Here is a 13540-nt window from a genome sequence, read left to right as displayed (position 1 = left end):
TTCCCCATGCTTTGATCGGCTGCCGCTTTAGGTATCTGCTTAGGTGGAGAATGTTTTCATTGGCTCAGCTACCTTGCAGGCTGCTTGATTAAGGATTACACCAGATTCTATACCTTTGCCTCTGAGTAGAACGAGACACATCATTTTATTTATAAACATAAATCACAAATGTGATTTCTCATTTCTTGTCATCCTTGACTGAAGCTTAGAATTGGAATTGAATTATACTAACTGTTGTAATTTTATTTAGCAGTCAAGTTAGGCTTTACTCCATTCTGGAATTCTGCTACCTCCCATCTTTACTTTTAGGCTGTGACCCCTGAAAGAATTCTGATGTCTCTTCTTTTCCCCAAGGAAGTGAAAAAGATTTCCACGGGGACATCCTCCATCTCGTGACTTCAGGCCCTGTAAAGGCCAGCATGTTTTGGGGGTGATCACTGAGCCGGCTATCTTCTCCATAGCTGTATTCACTGCTGTTCTCAACCCAGTCTCTGTTTCTCATCTAAAGAACCAAATCCTCCTAGTGTTTAAACTACACAATTATTATTTTTTTTAATTTTAGACATTTCTGGAAGCTGCAGCAGATCTTGAAAGGACAGAGCAACACTGTGCAGTAGATCTTTATGCATCGATGGAAATGTTCTATATCTGCGCTGTCCAGGATGGTAGCTACTGGCCACATGTGGCTCTTCATTAACTGAAAATGTGGTTAGTGCAGTTGAGGCACTGAATTTTTTTGTCTTATTTAATTTTAATTAATTTTAATTTAAGTAGCCGCATGTGGTTGGTGACTACAAAATTGAATAGTGCAGAGTAGAGTGTGAATTCTGATCAGTTCATAACAGATGTTCCACCAGAATCCGTGGTGAGGTGGATTAGATTTTGTAGCTAAAAACCTACTGCCCGGACTTCTATTCTCTTGCTTATTCTTTCTCAGATAGCTGTGGGCTTAAATCCAAATCCTCTGACTCTCCCCCAGGATTTTCTCTCTCTCTCAGAACATCTGAGAGATTTCCAATTTTCCAATCCTTCAATTTTGTTGAATATTGAACATATCTCTCTCGGGTATCCAGAATGGAGTTTCAAAGCCTGGTATTTGGGCAGCACTGTTTCTGTGGGCAAGTAGCATGTCACTGTCTCAGCTGGGTCACCTGTTTATAGCTAGTTTTTCCTAAGTATAGAAATAAAATTTAAGAATGTGCTAAAAATGTGTCAAGCTGCAAACAAACTTCTTCCTTAATTTGGAGTGCACCCCCCCCCACTCTCTATGTATGAAACAGTTCTTTACATCGACTAAAAATAAAGCCTGTGCTTGTTCCATCCATTCTGAAGTGACCTCAGTATCATTTTGAAAGTTTTCTTGGAAGTTCCGAAAGAATGATTTTTTAAACGCTTCTGTATTTTTATAATGATCTGCAAAAGCATATCTTTGGTTTTTTACATTATTTATTACATTACATGATATATTGGTTTTAAGACACGAGCAGACCTGTTTTTTCTTTGTGGTTTGGGTTTTTTTTCTTTTTTTAAGATTTTATTTATTTATTTGACAGACAGAGATTACAAGTAGGCAGAGAGGCAGGCAGAGAGAGAAAAGGAGGAAGCAGGCTCCCTGCCAAGCAGAGAGCCCAACGCGGGGCTTGATCCCAGGACCCTAGGATCACGACCTGAGCCGAAGGCAGAGGCTTTAACCCACTGAGCCACCCAGGTGCCCCTGGGTTTTTTTTTTTTTTTTTTTTTAAGATTTTATTTATTTGATAGAGAGAGACACAGCAAGAGAGGGAAAACAAGCAGGGGGAGTTGGAGAGGGAGAAGCAGGCTTCCCACTGAGCAGGGAGCCCGATAAGGGACTCGATCCCAGGACCCCAGGATCATGACCTGAGTTGAAGGCAGATGATTAACAACTGAGCCACCCAGGCACCCCAAGTAGACTTGTGTGTGCTGTTTTTTTTAACAGTTTGTTTCATACCACTAGCTTCTGCCTAAAAACACCCTTACCCATGTATATCTGGCAATTATAAGTAGTTGGACCCCAGAGGATAATAGATGTGTAGCCTTTTAACTTTATTCATTTATCTTTCTTTTATTTCAGGTATAAAGATAAAATTAGTACTCAAGCAGATAAAGAGCTCTAGCAGTTATGCCAGTTTTATGTTTTTTTAAGCCATGGATATGCAATGATAGCCCTTCCATTATAAATCATTTTCCACAAAGAGCCAAATGTGGAGTTAAAGGCAGGAATAAAGGAAGGTGCAACTCAAAGGTTGTGCTCATTTCAGTAAAGACAGCTTCAGCCTATTTCATGCTAACCATCAAACCACCTTTAGAGCACCCATGCCCCCAGCTCTATAATCTCCTCTACACAATGAGAGACAAAAGCAGGGCTGGTTGGTAGCCACGTTTTTCTTTAAGAAACCAGCCTCTTGGAAAAGTCTTGGCATCCCCACAAAACAGAACAACAGAACAAAATAGGGAGGCATCCTGAGGTTCTTGTCAATGCTAATGGGCTTTAGGACTGGGCTCCTGTGCACAAAACTAGCTCCCTGCCATTCTAAGAGTGGTAGGCTTTCTGTTAATGGGTATGTGTATTATCTGCAGAGAAATCATGAGACAGAAGTCTCTATAACATAGCAACTGTTTCTGTGCTAGAACAGCCATTTGTAACTTCCCAAAGCACTTTGGGCTAAATGATAACAGTGATGCAATCACATGCAGATTCGTATAGGTACAGAGAGAAAAAGGTGCAAGGTCAAAGGCAAGGGCTTAGAACTCAGAAAAGAATGTAAGGTGCCAGTTCTTAACTCTTCCTGAGTTGCGATGCACCCTACAGATTTGTTGCTAAAGTTCCCGACTTAAGTTACACATTTTCATATAGGAAGAAATAATGTCTTTAAAAAAAAAAAGATTTTATTTATTTGACATATAAAGAGAGATCACAAATAGGCAGAGAAGCGGGCAGAGAGGGGGGGAAGCAGGCTCCCCGCTGAGCAGATTGCCCAACAGATGCAGGGCTCGATTCCAGGACCCTGGGATCATGACCTGAACTGAAGGCAGAGGCCTAACCCACTGAACTACCCAGGTGCCCCAGAAATAAAGTCTTTTGGAAGAAATATATGAAATTTTTTTTTCTCAAAATTTAAAGATCTCTCATCTGATGGGTTCTTGTATTTAGAGCATACATCACATCACAGAGTAGAATAAATTATTTTCTAGGACTTGAACCACAAAGCCAAATCAAATGCAACAACAAAAAATGTTTTCTCCATGCTAACTTTAGCAACAGCCTGGGCCACATAAGAAATCACAGTGATCCCTCTCCAGACACAGTTGTATTAAGCCAGGGATCTAATAGAAAGATAGCTGGATATTCTACAGTTCTGAGGGCCCTGGTTCCAGTATCTGTGAGCCCCTCTACTTGGGAACCATTTGAACAAAAGAGTTGGGAAGAGAAAAAGATGAAGATGGCTGAGGTCGAAGACATGCTTTTTACCATTGTCTTGATAAATGTGGATTTGAAGTCAGCACCCAAGTGCCTGGTAGGCAGGAGAAAATCAAGACTTCAAAAACAGGGAAACAGGAACCAGTCATGAGGAAGTGAGGAAGATATTAGACAGTCGTAAAGAGGAGACAGAGTCAAGGGGAGACTGACAAAGAGGGGAGTGTGCCTCGGTATGTAACACAACAAAACACAGTCGCAAATCTTAAAATTAAGAAATAATTCCTGAAGCAGATCTATCAAGAAAATGCATCTATCTTTAGATATGTAAAATAATACTGAAAATATTTTTACTTGAGATTTTCTCTCATTGTTCTATTGAATGAGCATTTTAAAAAGTGAGATTTGGGGGACGCCTGAGTGGCTCAGTCCGTTAAGTGACTGACTCTTGATTTCGGTTCAGGTTGTGATCTCCAGGTCATGAGACCGAGCCCCTCATCATGCTGCTCACTCGGCGGGGAGTCTGCTTGAGATTCTCTCCTGCAGCTGCTCCCCCCAGTCATGTACTTGTGCTCTCCCTCTGTCCCAAAATAAATAAATACATCTTTTTAAAAAATGTAAAATAAATTGAAAGTGAGATTTTTTTTTCTCATGTAAGTTTATTCATGACCTTGAAGTTTTTATTTTTCCCAATAGTTGTAAATCTCCGAATGAGGTGTTTTCTACCAAAGGATTTTCAGGGCAATAGTCTGATTTGGAAAAGAGTATTATAGTCTTAAAAGGCTCCTTTTCAACAATGAATTATGGATGGATCACTGAAAAAAATAAAATTAATTTTTTTTAAAAAGACTCCTTTTTCTGCATTTAGTAGGTGGATTTAATTTTTTACATGTATGGAAGTAATGGAGAAGTAGCAGGAATGTTTAGTATTAAGTACGACCAGCCACACATGTTCGTGGCACACGTGGGTATGTCTGCAGCAGGCTGAATGCTTTGTGCTGTTTATCTCATTTAAACCCGAGAATTACTCTCAAAAATTTTCCATGTTCTTCTTTCTTTTTCTTTTTTTAAATTTTATTTATTTCTTTGTCAAAGAGAGAGAGAGCACAAGCAAGGGGGAGCAGCGGGCTGAGGGAGAAGCAGGACCCCCGCTGAGCAAGGAGCCTGGTGCAGGACTCAATGCCAGGCCCCTGGGATCGTGACCCCCTATCGAAGGCAGATGCTTTAACTGACTAAGCCACCCAGGCGTCTTATTAAAGTTTCCCATGTTTTTCTGATAACATTTAAACTAATTTTAGAATGCTTATTTCCCTGTTTTCAATCATACTGTGCCCTTGAGCAGATCTAGAAATATGTCCCTCTTTTGCTGTGATCCACAGCAAGACTGAGACCAGGATGAGGCAAGGAAGACACCTTGGGCTCACCAAAAACAACTTATTCATCAAGATACATAACGTTTTAGTGCAATATTTTAAAGCACTAAAAGATTGCTTCAGTCATTCCTATGCTTCTGTCGATCAACCCTCATTCTTCCTTCCAAAACACTGGTGCTGGGGAAGTTACAGAGAAATGGTCCCACTAATTTACTGCCGTGGCACCGTAAACTGGTAAACAATGTGGAAAACTTAATGGAAATGTGTTAAAAACTGTAAAGATACTCATTCATGGCACTTTAAAGAAATTTGACTTCGAGTCATGTATCGGTTCGGCAGGTGTTGGGGACTGCACGGACGAGGTTGCTGTTCTCCCAGAGCTTACCTTCTAGGCCAGCAAGAAGAATACACAAGCACTAAAATAGTCTCCAAGAGTGATAAGTATATGATGACAATAAAACAGGGCAATGTGATAAGAAAGGAAGAGCGTGGGCAGTCTGGAAGGCATACAAAAGCTAGGGTTTTGCCTGTTTTGTTTCCTTCCACATCCTTTGTACTTAAAACTGAGTTTGTCACATAGTAGGCACTCAAGAAATATGTGCTGAAGAATGAAGGTGGGAGAACCCAGTGTGAGTCTCGCGAGAGAGAGGAGAGGAGGCTGGAGACTGGAGGCAGAGGCCTGCCAAGGAACGGCCTCATGGGCTACAGATGGGATTTTACTTCCAACAGGAAACCTGGGGAATTCTGCTTTTTACATAGTCATTTGACTCTTTGGTGTTTATGCCAGAGAAATAAAGCAATGGAGTAAATATCTAGCTTCCCAAAGATTTTCATTACTGTGTAATATATTCTGTTCTTAAAGATTTTATTTATGTATTTGACAGAGAGAGAGATCACAAGTAGGCAGAGAAGCAGGCAGAGAGAGAGAGAGAGGAGGAAGTAGGCTTCCCACCAAGCAGAGAGCCCGATGCAGAACTCGATCCCAGGTCCCTGAGACCATGACCTGAGCCGAAGGCAGAGGCTTAACCCAATGAACCACCCAGGCGCCCTATATTCTGTTTTTAAAAAAGACTTCTTGTCAGCCTAACCAAGATTAAGGAAATGGGGAAAGTTGTGATAAATCATGATTCAGGAACCTCGAATATTATACAACAGTATTAGGATGGTATTATGAAGACTCTGAAAACAAAAGGAAGGCTTCATGTGTTTTTCTGGGGGAAAAATAAATAAATAAAAAATTATATGCTCATTAACATATTAACTATAAAATTACATCTGTGAACTGTGACTGAAAAGTAACATACAAGATGAAAACAGTTGTGTTAGGGTGGTAGAATTTGGGGGGATTGTTTTTCTACTTTCTGAAAATTATCTTTACTATTACTGTCACAGTATTCTAGTAAGAAAAATATGTTGCTTAATTAGTGCAGAGTTTCTGTTTGGGATGACAAAGGGTTTTGAAAGAGATATTAGTAATGGTTGAACAGTATTGTGAATACAATTAATGCCACTGAATTGCACACTGAAAAATGGCAAATTTTAGTTTCTATGTATTTTACCACAATTTTTAAACTGATAAGAACAGATACTACACTTGATCTTAGCCAAAAACCCAGGTACTTTCTGTAATCATCAGCATGGTTCAGTAGCCTCCAAGCCCCCCCACCCCACCCCAGGATCCCTGTCTCTTGGTCTTTATACCGTTGGGTGGTCACTCCCACACTGTACCAGGATTGGTCTTGGTGACCAGTAGCATGGGGAAGAAATGATGGCACATTTGTTCTGGAGCTAAGTCATGAAAGACTGTAGCCCCTTCCTTAGCTCGGACTACGCCCCCTCTCTCTCTCTAATCACTGGCTCTGCAGAAGCCAGCTGCCAAGTCATGTGAGTCATGTGAATAGTAGCCTGTGGAGACGCCCCCATGGTGAGGACCTGTGACCTGCCAGCAGCCATGTGAGTGAGCCATCCTGGTCGCAGATTCATCAAGGCCATCCAAGCTTCAGACGACTGGAGCTTTGCACATCAGCTTGACTGCAACCTTGTGAGAGACCGTGAGCTGGCCCAGAATTCCTGAACCTTAGAGGCTGTGTGATAATAAGTACCCACACTTTTAAGAAAAATACATTTTAAATTTCCCATCTAACTTCGACTGCAGCTGCTCCTGTCAGTATGCAAGAAATACCAACAATTTTCACCTATCCTTGAAGGCTTATTTTCTCCTCTTAATGGAATTTCTTGGTGCAGCAAACTTTGTAAAGACAAGTACAGTAAAAGGAGAGATGTGCAGTAAAGTGGAAAAAAATTTTTTTTTTCATCCTGGCATCCCAGTGTGATAGACACAAAGCTGAGTGCATCATAAAGAATGGGCTTGATATAAAATGTCCACAACCATTTTTTTGTATGTGGAGATTTGATCAAACTAACTACGATATTTAGGAAATAGTAAGAGAAAAGTAAATATCCCAAGTATTAAGAAGTGGGGGGAGGATAAACCATCAATAGGAAAAAAAAGTATTTATGATGTCCAAATTTGTTAAAAATTTTTTTTCTTCACTGGGAGAAAACAAAAAGCTAAAATGATCTAAATATGGACCTGAGTTTGACTTTGAGAAGTTTAAAGAAAGCTTTAAAAGTTCAGGTTTTGGGTTTTTATGTTTTCTTTTGTTTTATTATTTTTATTAACATATGATGTATTATTTGCCCCAGAGGTACAGGTTTGTGAATCATCAGGCTTACACAATTCACAGCACTCACCATATCACATACCCTTCCCAATGTCCATAACCCAACCACCCTCTCCACACCCCCTCATGCCTTAGCAACCCTTAGTTTGTTTTGTAAGATTAAGAGTCTCTTATGGTTTGTCTCCCTCTCAATCCCATCTTGTTTCATTTTTTCCTTCCCTACCCCCCAAACCCCCCACTCTGCATCTCAAATTCCTCACATCAGGGAGATCATATGATAGTTGTCTTACTCTGATTGACTTATTTCACTCAGCATATTACCCTCTAGTTCCATCCACGTCATTGCAAATGGCAAGGTTTCCTTTTTTGATGGTTGCATAGTATTCCATTGTGTATATATACCATATCTTCTTTATCCATTCATCTGTTGAAGAACATCTAGATTTTTTCCATAGTTTGGCTATTGTGGACATTGCTGCTATCAACATTCAGGTGCATGTGCCCCTTTGAATCACTACATTTGTACCTTTAGGAAAAATACCCAGTAGTGGGATTGCTGGGTCATAGGGTAGCTCTATTTTTAACTTTTTGGGGAACCTCCATGCTGTTTTCCAGAGTGCTACACCAGCTTGCATTCCCACCAACAGTATAGGAGGGTTCTCCTTTCTTTGCCTCCCCTCCAACATCTGTCCTTTCCTGACTTGTTAATTTTAGCCATTCTGCCTAGTGTGAGGTGGTATCTCACTATGGTTTTGATTTGTATTTCCCTGATGCCAAGTGATGTTGAGCACTTTTTCATGTGTCTGTTGGCCATCTGGATGTCTTCTTTGCAGAAATGTCTGTCCATGTCTTCTGCCCATTTCTTGATTGGATTATTTGTTCTTTGTTATTTGGGTGTTGAACTTAATAAGTTCTTTATAGATTTTGGGTACTAGCCCTTTATCTGAAATGTCATTTGCAAATACCTTCTCCCATTTTGTCAGCTGTCTTTTGGTTTTGTTGACTGTTAACTTTGCCGTACAAAAGCTATTGATCTTGATAAAGTCCCAGTAGTTCATTATTGCCCCTGCTTCCTTTGCCTTTGGCGATGTTCCTAGGAAGACGTTGTTGCAGCTGAGGTCGAAGAGGTTGCTGCCTGTGTTCTCAAGGATTTTGACAGGTTCCTGCCTCATATTGAGGTCTTTCATCCATTTTGAGTCTGTTTTTGTGTGTGGTGGAAGGAAATGGTCCAGTTTCATTCTTCCTCATGTGGCTGTCCAATTTTACCAACACCACTTGTTGAAGAGACTGTCTTTTTTCCATTGGACATTCTGTCCTGCTTTGTCGAAGATTAGTGGACCATCCAATTGAGAGTCAATTTCTGGACTCTCTATTCTGTTCCATTCATTGATCTGTGTGTCTCTTTTTGTGCTAGTACCATATTGTCTTGATGATGACAGCTTTGTAATAGAGCTTGAGGTCTGGAATTGTGATGCCACCAACTTTGGCTTTCTTTTTCAACATTGCTCTGGCTATTCGGGGTCTTCTCTGGTTCCATATAAATTTTAGGATTACTTGTTCCATTTCTTTGAGAAACATGGATGGTATTTTGATAGGGATTGCATTAAACATGTAGATTGCTTTAGGTAGCATAGACGTTTTCACAATATTTGTTCTTCCAGTCCATGAGCATGGAACGTTTTTCCATTTCTTTTCCATTTCTCCATGTCTTCCTCAATTTCCTTCATGAGTACTTTATAGTTTTCTGAGTACAGATTCTTTGCCTCTTTGATTAGTTTATTCCTAGGTTCTTATGGTTTTGGGTGCAATTGCAAATGGGTTTGACTCCTTAATTTCTCTTTCTTCTGTCTTGCTGTTGGTGTATAGAAATGGAACTGATTTCTGTGCATTGATTTTTGTGTGTGTGTGCATTGATTTTTATATCCTGACACTTTACGGAATTCCTGTATGAGTTCTGGCAGTTTTAGGATGGATTCTTTTGGGTTTTCCACATAAAGTATCACATCATCTGCAAAGAGTGAGAGTTTTACTTCTTCTTTGCCCTTTTGGATGTCTGATTGCTGAGGGTAGGACTCCTAGTACTATGTTAATTAGCAGTGGTGATACTGGACATCCGTGCTGTGCTCCCAACCTTAGGGGAAAAGCTCTCAGTTTTTCCCCATTGAGGATGATATTTGCTTGAGTTTTTCATAGATGGCTTTGATGATATTGAGGTATGTACCCTCTGTCCCAACACTGTGAAGAGTTTTGATCAAGAAAGGATGTTGTACTTTTGTTAAATGCTTTTTCATCATCTGTTGAGAGTATCATATGGTTCTTGTTCTTTTTCTTATTAATGCATTGTATCACATTGATTGTTTTGTGGATGTTGAACCAACCTTGCAGCCCAGTAATAAATCCCACTTGGTCATGGTGAATAATTTTTTTAATGTACTGTTGGATCCTATTGGCTAGTATTTTTATGAGAATTTTTGCATCTGTGTTCATCAGGGATATTGGTCTGTAATTCTCCTTTTTGGTGGGGTCTTTGTCTGGTTTGGGGATCAAGGTAATGCTGGCCTCATTGAATAAGTTTGGAAGTTTTCCTTCCATTTCTGTTTTTTGCAACAGTTTCAGGAGAATAGGTATTAATCCTTCTTTAACTGTTTGGTAAAATTCCCCTGGGAAGCCATCTGGCCCTGGGCTCTTGTTTTGTTGGGAGATTTTTGTGACTGCTTCAATCTCCTTACTGGTTATGGGTCTATTTAGGTTTTCTGTTTCTTCCTGGTTCAGTTTTGGTAGTTTATTCGTCTCTATGAATGCATCCATTTCTTCCAGATCGTCAAATTTGCTTGTATATAATTGCTCATAATATGTTCTTATAATTGTTTGTATTTCTTTGGTGTTGGTTGTGATCTTTCCTCTTTCATTCATGATTTTGTTAATTTGGGTCCTTTCTCTTTTCTTTTGGATAAGTCTGGCCGGGGGTTTATCAGTCTTATTAATTCTTTCAAAGAACCAGCTCCTAGTTTCATTGATTTGTTCTACTGTTCTTTTGGTTTCTATCTCATTGATTTCTGCTCTAATCTTTATTTCTCTTCTCCTGCTGGGTTTAGGCTTTCTTTGCTGTTTTTTCTCTGTCTTCTTTAGGTGTAGGGTTAGGTTCTGTATTTGAGACCTTTCTTGTTTCTTGAGAAAGGCTTGTGTCAGTAGATACTTTCCTCTCAGAACCACCTTTGCTATGCCCACAGATTTTGAACAGTTGTGTTTTCATTTTCATTTGTTTCCATGAATTTTTTTAATTCTTCTCCAATTTCCTAGTTGACCCATTCATTCTTTAGTAGGATGCTCTTTAGCCTCCATGTATTTGAGCTCTTTCCAACTTTCCTCTTGTGATTGAGTTCTAGCTTCAGAGCACTGTGGTCTGAAAACATGCAGGGGATGATCTCAATCTTTTGGGGTACCAGTTGAGAACCAGGATGTGATCTGTTCTGGAGAATGTTCTGTGTGCACCAGAGAAGAAAGTGTATTCTGTTGTTTTGGGATGGAATGTTCTGAATATATCTGTGATGTCCTTCTGGTCCAGTGTGTCATGTAAGGCCTTTATTTCCTTGTTGGTCTTTTGCTTGGATGATCTGTCCATTTTAGTGAGGGGGGGGTGTTAAAGTCCCCTGCTATTATTGTATTATTGTCAATGTGTTTGTTTGATTTTGTTAATTGGTTTATATAATTGGCTGCTCCCACATTAGGGGAATAGATATCTAAAATTGTTAGATCTTTTTTTTTTTTTTTAGATTTTATTTATTTATTTGACAGACAGAGATCCCAAGTAGGCAGAGAGGCAGGCAGAGAGAGAGAGTGGGAAGCAGGCTCCCCGCTGAGCAGGGAGCCTGATGCGGGACTCAATCCCAGGACCCTGGGATCATGACCTGAGCTGAAGGCAGAGGCTTTAACCCACTGAGCCACCTAGGCGCCCCTAAAATTGTTAGATCTTCTTGTTGGACAGACTCTTTAAGTATGATATAGTGTCCTTCTCATCTCTCATGATAGTCTTTGGTTTAAAATAGAATTTACCTGCTATGAGGATTGCCACCCAGCTTTCTTTTGATGTCATTAGCATGGTAAATTGTTTTGCACCCCCTCACTTTAAATCTGGGGGTGCCATTGGGTCTAAAATGAGTTTCTTATAGACAGCATATTGATGGGTTTTGGTTTTATATCCATTCTGATACCCTGTGTCTTTTGACTGGGACATTTAGCCAATTTACATTCAGGGTAACTATTGAAAGATACGAATTTAGTGCCATTGTATTGCCTGTAAGGTAACTGTTACTGTGTATTGTCTCTGTTCCTTTCTGGTCTGTTACTTTTAGGCTCTCTCTTTGCTCAGAGAACCCCTTTCAGTATTTCCTGTAGGGCTGGTTTGGTGTTTTCAAATTCTTTCTATTTTTGTTTGTCCTGGAAGCTTTCTATCTCTCCTATTTTCAATGATAGCCTAGCTGGATGTAGTATTCTTGGCTGCATACTTTTCTCATTTAGTCCTCTGAATATATCATGCCAGTCCTTTCTGACCTCCCAGGTCTCTGTGGATAAGTCTGCTGCCAGTCTAATATTTCTCCTGCTGTATGTTACAGACCTCTGGTCCTGAGTTGTTTTCAAGATTTTTTTTCTTTGTCACTAAGACTTGCATGTTTTACTATTCGATGATGGTGTCTTGACCTATTTTTATTGATTTTGAGGTGGGGTTCTGTGTGTGCCTCCTGGATTTTGATGTTTGTTCCCTTTGCCATGTTAGGGAAATTCTCTACTATAATTTGCCTCTGCTCCTCTCTCTCTTCTTCTGGAATCCCAATTATTTTTTTTTTTTTTTTTTTAAAGATTTTATTTATTTATTTGACAGAGAGAGAAATCACAAGTAGGCGGAGAGTCAGGCAGAGAGAGAGAGAGAAGCAGGCTCCTGCTGAGCAAAGAGCCCGATGCGGGGCTCGATCCCAGGACACTGAGATCATGACCTGAGCCGAAGGCAGCGGCTTAATCCACTGAGCCACCCAGGCGCCCCTGGAATCCCAATTATTATAATATTGTTTCATATTATGGTATCACTTATCTCTCGAATTCTCCCCTCATGGTCTGGTTTTGTTTGTCTCTCTTTTGCTCAGCTTCTTTATTCTCCATCATTTGATCTTCTTTATCACTAATTCTTTCTTATGCCTCATTTATCCTAGCAGTAAGAGCCTCCATTTTTTATCACACCTCATTAATAGCTTTTTAAATTTCAACTTGGTTAGATTTTACTTCTTTTATTTTTCCAGAAAGGGTTTCTCTAATATCTTCCATCCCTTTTTTAAGCCCAGCTAGCACTTTGAGAATGATCGTTCTGAACTCTAGTGCTGACATACTAACAATCCTGTATTGATTAGGTCCTTAGCTATTGGTACTGCCTCTTGTTCGTTTTATTGTGTTGAGTTTTTCCATATTGTCATTTTATCCAGATAAGAATATATGAACTAGAGAATAAAATACTAAAAGTGTGGCCAAAAAAACCATAACAATGTATGCTAACCAAATCAGTAGTGTTCCAAAACCCAGAGGAGAATAGAGGAGGGAAAAAGAAATAAAAATTTTAATTATTATACACACACACACACACACACACACACACACACACATACACACATATATATGAGACTGGTGAATAGAACAGAACCACCCACTTGATTTTGGGTGTATTTTGGTCTCTTAGAAGAAACTACCTCCCAAAATTTTAAAGAAAGAAAAACTTATATATATAAAAAATAAGGTTAAACACGATGAAGGGATGGAATATGACTCTAAGGATGAAAATTTTTTAAAATTTCTAAAAAAGAAATTGATAAGAGGAAAGAATGTGCTCAGGCTAGAGACTAGAACAAAGCCATGTGCTAGATTAGGGTATATTTTGATCTATTAGAAGAAATTGTATCCCAAAATTTTTTAGGAAAAAAAAAAAACCCCTGGGTGGCTCAGTTGGTTAAGCAGCTGCCTTCGGCTCAGGTCATGATCCCAGCATCCTGGGATCGAGTCCCGCA

The 13540-nt window shown here is 39.6% G+C and overlaps 1 protein-coding gene and 1 pseudogene across 4 annotated transcripts in view; one reads left to right on the top strand and one right to left on the bottom strand.

Moving 5' to 3' along the window:
- The window catches only part of CDK14 (cyclin dependent kinase 14), a 572715-nt gene that overhangs the window by 445775 nt on the left and 113400 nt on the right, over positions 1-13540 (top strand). The window lies entirely within an intron of this gene.
- On the bottom strand, positions 6291-6432 carry LOC116569793 (annotated as a pseudogene).

This window comes from Mustela erminea, chromosome 11 (genome assembly GCF_009829155.1).
Source record: "Mustela erminea isolate mMusErm1 chromosome 11, mMusErm1.Pri, whole genome shotgun sequence".
Taxonomy (NCBI): Eukaryota; Metazoa; Chordata; class Mammalia; order Carnivora; family Mustelidae; genus Mustela; species Mustela erminea.
The sequence above is the reverse complement of the archived record's forward strand: the minus strand, read 5'-3'. Positions and strand labels throughout refer to the sequence as shown.